Genomic DNA, 8,781 nt, shown 5'->3' with positions numbered 1-8,781 from the left:
CTGCTGTGAGCCTGCTTCTTCCTCTCCCACTCCCCCTGCTGTGTTCCCTCTCTCGCTGGCTGTTTCTATCTCTGTCAAATAAATAAATAAAATCTTTAAAAAAAAAATAATGAGGGCTAGGCTACTGGAGTTGAAGTCTGGACTTCATTCTGGCCTTACAACTTAGAAATTGTGTGACTTTGATTAAGTAAGTGGAAATCCTCTGATTTTCACTATCCCTAGATATAAAATGGGAATATAATATACTCTTTAGTGTAAGAGACTGCTAGAGAATCAGAGCAAACAAACCAGAGTGGGAGGGGAAAAAAAAAAAAAAGCAACCTAGCACCTGCAACACAGTAGCTACTCAAGATCACAGCTTGGGCTCCCCAGAAGCAGATGATGAGATGCATTTTGGGGCACAGGATGTTTCCTACAGATCATTACATGTGAAAGGAAGGCAAAGCAAGCAGGATTAGGCAGAGGGAGAAATTGAATTGCAAAGCAAGCCCAGCAAATCCTCAGCCCACCCAGTGCTGTCCTGCCCATAAACTAAAATGGTTTGACTTTTATACCTTGTCCCACTCAGTCCTTCCCTTGGAGGAAGATCTGTTTAGTGCATAGCCACATCTACACTCATGCTCAGTGCTTTCGTTCATGGGGGCAGTCAGTCCATCCATCAATCACCCTTTTATGAAATGCCCAAGTGGGTTCCACGGGCCCTGCATTTTACAAGGGTTCAAAGTGAGTAGTCAAGAATATTGGTATTAAACCTTTCCTGATCAATGACACAAGCACACAGGAGACACGGAAGGAAATGATGGATGCTGAGAAGAGGGAATTAGAGAGAAAAGTGTCGATTAATCTCAGGCTGGAAATCACACAGCATAGCTTGGAGTGAATGAGTCTGTTTTTGAAGAGACTGGGAAGTAAACTCGACTTTACCACTTCAAGTGATTATTTACATTTACCAAGCACTTTTTACTTGTCTGTGTTTCAGAAATTTGAATAATGTGTAAATGAACTTGTTTAAAAGGAAGGAAAAAAAAAATAACCCATGCTGATGTAAATTAATTTTACTCTAAGATTATTTATGCAATAAACATAATTAGAAAAATCCATGGGTTTATAGCTAATAAACAACTATAAATCTACACATTTATCATTAAATTAAAAAAAATATACATTAATAAAAATCACATTAAACAAGCATGGATTTTTCTTGATAGGTGATATTGTTTTGCTGAAATAAAGTCCCTGCTTATCATGTGATTGCCATGGCACGGTTTCTTTTACAAGTGAAATGTCATTTCTGCCATGCACAAGTGGGGAATCAAACCTGTGATCATTTTTCTCTTTTCATACTAGTATAAAACTGTTGTTCTATTATGTGGTATGAGATAACTTGACCTTCCTTTGGCATGTGTATATCACTCATGTAGTAGAATTGCCACAATTCTTTCATTACTTCCCAGCAATTAAAATGGTGCTATTTGTGAGTGACTTTTTTTTAAAGTTCTTAGTTTATTAATCCTCATGAAAAATCTGTACAATCACCACAGATAAAGTCACTGCAGAACCTTTACTACTGTTGTCCAATCTCCAGCTTACCTTTTGCCAGTACCAACATTGGCTTTTGCAGTCCCCCTGACTGCTTCATTCTGTTCTTGCATTCCTTTCACTGTTTTCTTGAGTCTTTTTCTTCTCATACAGGCCATGTCTTATAAGTCTTTGTTTGGGTTCATTTTCCTTTGCATAATCCAAGGAATCATAATCATGCCAAAGACAGTTGTCTTGCCACCACCAAAATGGGTTCTGAATCCAAATACAAAGATGACATCTGGTACAGTCTTATACCTTTTTGCTAGTTATTCCCAAATTTCTGCTTAGGGACTGTTGCCTTTCTGGGGTAAAGAACATCAATGACTGTTTGTTTCTGCTGTAGTAGTGAGTTGGTCATGAACTTCCTGGTTGGGATAGTTACTGTGTCATTCATGATGGTGGCCAAGCTTCAAGAAGCCAGTGAGGAAAAGCTGTTACTGACAGTTTTGTAAGTGGGAATACAACTGTGAGACCTGAAATCTTTTGAAAATATTTTTGTGTATAAACTGGTCATCCACATTATCCCTAATATGGTGATGTTAATATTTTCTAAATTATTTTTTAAAACAAAGAACTTGGGGCGCCTGGGTGGCACAGTCGTTAAGCGTCTGCCTTCGGCTCAGGGAGTGATCCCAGCGTTCTGGGATTGAGCCCCACATCAGGCTTCTCTGATGGAAGCCTGCTTCTTCCTCTCCCACTCCCCCTGCTGTGTTCCCTCTCTCGCTGGCTGTCTCTCTCTGTCAAAATAAATAAATAAAATCTTTAAAAAAAAATAAAATAAAATAAAAAATAAAACGAAGAACTTGAATTATTTTTGGAGTGTTTAGATTTTGTGGTATCTATTGCTGACAGTTTCCAAAATCAATTCTTCCTTTCATCTTTAGTTGTAGAATTATACCTCCCCCACTGGGAACACTGCTGCCCATAAAATAGGGCATACTCCCTAATGTTTCTTAAAGCTAGATGAGGAAATGTGTCCCCAAGAGAGACACCACTGGAAGTTGTTGTGTTTTTTTTGTGTTTTTTTTTTTTTAAGATTTGTTTATTTATTTGAGAGAGAGAGAGAGATGAGCAGGAAGGGTAGACGGAGAGGGAGAGAATCTCGAGCAGACTCCATGGTGAGTATAGAGCCTGACTTGGGGATTGATCTCATGACCCTGAGATTATAACCCAAGCAGAAACTAAGAGTCAGACACTCAACCAACTGGGCTTACATAGGGATCCCATCCCTGGAAGTTTTCTGAGGTACAGCCATTAAGAATATTAGAAAAGATGATGTGTCGGGGCACCTGGGTGGCTCAATCGGTTGAGGTCATAACTCAGGGTCATGGGATCAAGCCATACATCAGGCTTCCTGCTCAATGGGGAGTCTGTTCTCTCCTTCTCCCTTTCTCTCTGCCCTCACCCAGTTCACACTCTCCCCCCCAGAAGAAAAAAGGAAAGAAAGAAAGAAAGAAAGAAAGAAAGAAAGAAAGAAAGAAAGAGAAAGAAGAAAGAAAGAAAGAAAGAAAGAAAGAAAGAAAGAAAGAAAGAAAGAAAGAGAAAGAAAGAAAGAAAGAAAGAAAGAAAGAAAGAAAGAAAGAAAGAAAGAAAGAAGAAAGAAAGAAAAATGATGTGTCCTTCTTTGCCTTTTGCTTCACCCTGACACGTTTAGTATGAATCTGCTGGCTGGAGTTGTGGAAATTATATTAGGTTCTTAGGGCAAGAGTACTACAATAGCGATGTTGGAATAGAAAGCCAAGATTGTCATGATGTCTTTTGACCATGAAGCTGACACTCAAGTCTTGGCCTCGATTTACACAAAAGGCAAATACAATTTTATTTTTGAAGTTCTGTAAGTTTCATCATTCTGATACAAAATTATGATATAGACTTACTCAACTTTCACCATATTATCCATAACATTTCTCAAAATGTGAATTCTATTCACTTATTCACATGGGATATAGACAAAAACCTGTGCTATCGAGCCAGGATCAAAAGCCAGTCTCTGTCATCTATTAGCTATGTGACTTTAAGGAAGCTACTTAATCTCTCTAAGCAGGAACCTTTGGATCTGTATAACGAGGATAGGAACACAGTGGAGCTGTGAAGACTAAATACCGTCATGCATGTAGCATGGTTACCAGACCAGCTGGCATAAATTAAGTAAATCGTGACTTGACATTGATGATGATGGTGACGATCTCTGCATAAAAAGGGTCAGTTACCTCTCATCATACTTTCATGCAAACCAACAATGGACAAAATGTGAAAGAAACAAAGTTGACAGTCTTTCTGAAGATTTCTAAAAAGATGCCGGAGAAACTATACATAGCTCAAGTATAAGCTGTGTATCTTATTCTTAAACTATTATCTTTCCACTTGAGCAAAAGAGGATGCAGAGCCCTTATTCAGACTATAATTTTTCACATATAATCCCCCTTGAGAACATGCGTGTTATGAAGCCATCCAACACGTATGTGGCTGATGGCCGGGCATATCCTTAACAAACACATGAGCCCCTCTCACTGTGCTTTGCAGAATTTAGCATATGGTCGTCAACATCTCTGGATTGTCCAGAGTGCAATACAATATGAATCTCTGTTAAAATGCCACTGATGAAACATTACATGACACAATATTGCATCTAATGGAATTAAGATTTTTTAAAAATTTTATGGATTTGCATCTGTCCTTAATCACCAGATGAGGTTTTTTTTTTCCCTCAAAAAAATAAAACAACAACAACAAAAACAAACAAATCCCAAAAAACTGTCAGTCATTCCTGATGATATAATAGGTTTAGAAAGACAGACAGACTTCAAACAGACTTCATTGGGCTTTCAATACACATCTGAAAGGGAAAACACACTGCAAACATTATTGAATTTCAGCATTTTGCTAGTCTGTTAGCAAATGAATATTACAGCATAAGCTTACTCAAGGTGTTTACAACTAACATACAGAGATCAGGTGACCAGTGATTGCCACAAAATACGCATGTAACAAACTAATCATTTTTACCTCCATTTTTAAATTGGGGGTAAGGAGAGCTACCAGTTTTTATGTGTCTTAATGTGCCAGATACAGGACTAAGTGATTTACAAATAAAATATTGTTCCTTTTACTATTTAAAATAATTGTGAAAAAGGCATTATTTTGCCAGCTTTGTAAGAAGGTTTCTTCAAGGCTTATTGCTAGTAATTGACCATAACCTCACATGTAGTAGATGGTGCAGGTAGAATTCTAAAAAGTGTTTATTTGATTTCAAAGATTTTATTTCATGTATACCATGCTGTAAGTAGCAACTGAGACGTAACAAGACAGATTAAACTGAGGTTTTCTATTTATTATGTCCAATGCAAAATTGTCGCACTGTTAAAGTAATAGAGAGGTATACGGGTTTAAGGCATTTCCACAGGTGATTCCCACAACAGTCCTTCAGCGACAGTACCATCATCCTCAGTTTATGGATGAACAAAGTGGAATGACACCTGCTAGTACCAGCACATCGATTAGCAGATCTATTAACCTTCTAAAAGTTTCGGGGCTAAGTATTCCCCATACAAGGAAGTTAATCTCATTGGATATTGTCAGATAGCCTTTTGCCATCTTTTGTCTTCTTATGCCTCTGCCATTATCATGAAGAACATATGCCCCAGGTAGCACACAGTCCCAGAGATGAAGAAGCCCAAATGCAGCCAAACTTGAGCTGGGGGACTGACTCAGGCAAACAGTGTAGATATGCTGACCTTCAGGTGACTGGCTGGTTCCAACTAGAATAGATTCTAGCAGAAAAGTGAGAATCAAGAAAGGACTGTGTTTTATTTTTTAAAAATATTTTATTTATTTTATTTGAGAGAGAGAGAAAACACAAGCAGGTGGAGAGGCAGAGGGAGAAGCAGACTCCCCACTGAGCAGGGAGGCCGATGGGGGGCTTGATCCCAGGACCCTGGGGTCATGACTCGAGCCAAAGGTGGACGCTTCATCGACTGAACCACCCAGGCACTCCAAGGAATGTGTTTTAAACTGCTGTAATGAATACGCTTATAATTGGTGTTTATGTGTATTGGGGGTGGTGTATTAAGATTTCTGGCATTCCGCTAGAATTCCCTACATTCAAAGGAATTTTAGTAATTTAGTATTTAGGAGTTGGGTCAAAGATACAGCATTTAATACTGCTTCTTTCAGAAGAAAATGCCTTTCTGAAAATAGAGATGGATTTAGTCTTATGAGAGAGAACAAATTGATCTTGAAACCAAGGCACTGAGTTGTCAAAAGGAGTCTTGAGAAATCTTTCATTGTTCCATTTACTAAGGAGAAAGCCAAAGGCTACAGAGTTCAGGCCACAACGATCAATTCATTTAAAGTAATGTAATCATTTTCTTACAAAATGTATTTAATCCCGTTGTGAGCCAAGTAAAATCAAAAGTTGTTTTGTTGTTATATTGCCTAATTACCTGTTCTTCTTTTGCTTCTTGTGTTTTTAAAATATATACTTATACTCATAGCTGAAATAATCAATAATAAAAAAAGTAAGCCTTATCCTCTGTAGTAGTCAAAAAGACTTGATGAAACACAGCAGTATTTTAAAAGTCTCCTGCCAGCTTTTGTTGTTGTTAAAAGGCTTCAAGAAAATGGTATTTAATTTTCACCCCCCTTCAGGAAAGGAGTTTGAATGATTCATGCAGTTGTTATGTGCTGAGTGCCTTTTGGGTTTGGTCACTTTTCTTTGTGCTGGTAAATGTGTAGAGACTGTGAGGTGTTTTTGTCCCTTTGTTTTGTAGTTTTGTGCATGCAGCTTATCAACAATAGTAATCCAAGTTTTGGATTTTACTACAAGAGATCAGTGGATGGAGTACATGGGGAGAAGGAGATAAGGCATATGTGTGTGCTTGGATCAGTGGAGATGACCGTCCAGTCATTCAGCATCCCAAGCACGGAGAATAAGACCTCTAAATTCCTAGACATGTGTCAATTGATTAACTGATTATTTTTTTGTTTGTTAGGTCACCTTTCTCAAGCATGGCATATGTATTACCAGAAGATCTGATAAAAAATACTGATTCTGATTTAACAGTTTGGAGGGTGGGCCCGATGTTCTGCATTTCTAGCACTTTTTGAGATGAAACCAATGCTGCCTGTCCACAGGCCACACTTTGATCACGTGGCTTTAGGCGACCCGTGCCAAGGAGAATTCAAGAGGCAGTTTACATCTTAAAGAGTCTACGTCTTGCTTCTATTATTCACTATTTTATTTAACCAACAAATATTTATTGGGCTGCTCCCATAAACCAAGAATAGTCCAGGAGCAGAAGAGTAGTTGGGAACACAATCCCTGTCCTCCCAACAGTGAGAATCTTTGGGAACAGGGAAAGAGAAAACAAGCAAGTGTGGTAGCAGAATAATGCCCCCATCTTCCCAGTGATGCCAGCATTCCAACCCTGGAACCTGTGAATATATTGTTATATGGCAAAGGGGAATTAAGGTTTTGAATGGAAATAAGTTTGTTAATCAGCTGACCCTAAGACTGGGAGACCATCCTGGATTATCACAAGGGCCCTTAAATGTGGAATAAGAAGGGAGAATTTCCAGTCAGAACTGTATGATGTGTGAACATCTCAACCAGACATTACTGGCTTTGAAAATGGAAGGGAGCCATGAGCCAAGGAACACAGGCAGCCTTGAGAAGCTGGAAAGAGTAAGGAAACAGATTTTCCCCTTGAGACTCCAGAAAATAAGTCTAGTCCTGCCAACACATTGATTTTAGCATGAAACCCATGTCAGATTTCTGACCTACAGAATTGCAAGATAATAAATTTGTGACTTTAAGCCACTGACTGTGGTAATTTGTTACAGCAGCTGTAGAAAACTAATATCAAGAAAATACTCAATTAAATAATATGTTATTTGATGATAAGCATTATAAAGAAAAACAGTTAAGCAGCATAGGGGAGAAGGAAGTTAGAGGTCACAATTTTATATAGGGCTCTGGAAAATTGTGATAAATACATGCCTTGATGATAAATTGAGTGAGGGAAAAGATTTAATCAGGGTAAGGCAGAAAAAAAATGGAAATATGTGGATGGCTGTAATTTTATATAGGATTTTTGGGAAGCCATCTTTAATAGGATGACATTTCAGCTAAGACCTCAAGACTTGGAGAGAGCCATGCCGATAACTGGGAAAGGTGCTCTCCAAGCAGAGAGGAAAGTGAGTATCAAGTCCTTGAGGTGGAAGCAAGCTTTACATGTTTGAAAGACTAACTAGCAGGTTGACCAAGCAGGCAGGATGGAATTAGCTCAGGGAAGATGGTATAAGATGAGGCTGAAGAGGCTGGTAGGAGCTAGGAGGTGTGGCCAGAGGCCATATTAAGGCTGTGGGCTGTGCAATGTGGGGAAACATCAGAAAGCTTTTTTAAAGGAGTAATACATTCTAAACTGAGGTTAAATAAGATTACTTTGGATAGTTTGTTGGAAATAAATAGCAAGAGGGTAAATCTGGAGAAAAAAAAATCAGTTAAGAGGTCGTTACACTAGATGAGAGATAATAGTGGTGGACTAGGTGATGGGGGAGGGCTCAGATTCAGGACCTAACTCAAAGTTAAAATACAAGGAACTTGGGATGGAGAGAGAGAGAAGTATTTTCCCGGAACTTTCTAAGATGAAGCCTAAGCCAAAGAGAGTTGCCACTGACAGACCTGAAACACAATAGAGGACCAGGTTTGGGGACAGGGCCAGTCATTGGTCATGTTTGAACATACTAAGTTTAAAATGGCTATGAAACAGCTAAGTGAAGATATTCAAAGACAGTTGGATATATCCTTTTGGATTTCAGAGGAGCTGCTGGTGCTAGAGAAGGAAATTTGTCTATCATTAATATATTTTTGTTTTGTTTTGTTTTGTTTTTAAATACAAGATTGGTAAGATTAGCTAGTTGCTGATCTAGAGAATTAATACAGTCAGAGAGGGGAAGAGGAGCGAAGGGTAGGCAGGGAGAGGAGAAGGAAGAGAAGATGTTTGTGGACACAGGTAGTATAATGAAAAAAATGCAATTTTTGCTAACACTGTAACATTTTTTCCACTGCACTCAGGAGCACTATTTTTTTAAAATCTTTATTTATTTACTTATTTAGAGAGAGAGAGAGAGAACAAGCAGGGGGAGGGGCAAAGGGAGAGAGAGAATCTCAAGCAGACACCAAGCTGAGCATAGGGCCCC

General features: G+C 38.6%; 1 pseudogene; it reads right to left on the bottom strand.

Moving 5' to 3' along the window:
* Window positions 1–621: 621 nt before the first annotated feature.
* On the bottom strand, window positions 622–1,975 carry LOC148108226 (small ribosomal subunit protein eS24 pseudogene; annotated as a pseudogene).
* Between the last annotated feature and the right edge of the window lie 6,806 nt (window positions 1,976–8,781).

Source organism: Ursus americanus, chromosome 21, assembly GCF_024610735.1.
Source record: "Ursus americanus isolate L20-20 chromosome 21, mUrsAme1.1.p, whole genome shotgun sequence".
Lineage (NCBI taxonomy): Eukaryota > Metazoa > Chordata > Mammalia > Carnivora > Ursidae > Ursus > Ursus americanus.
The sequence above is the reverse complement of the archived record's forward strand: the minus strand, read 5'-3'. Positions and strand labels throughout refer to the sequence as shown.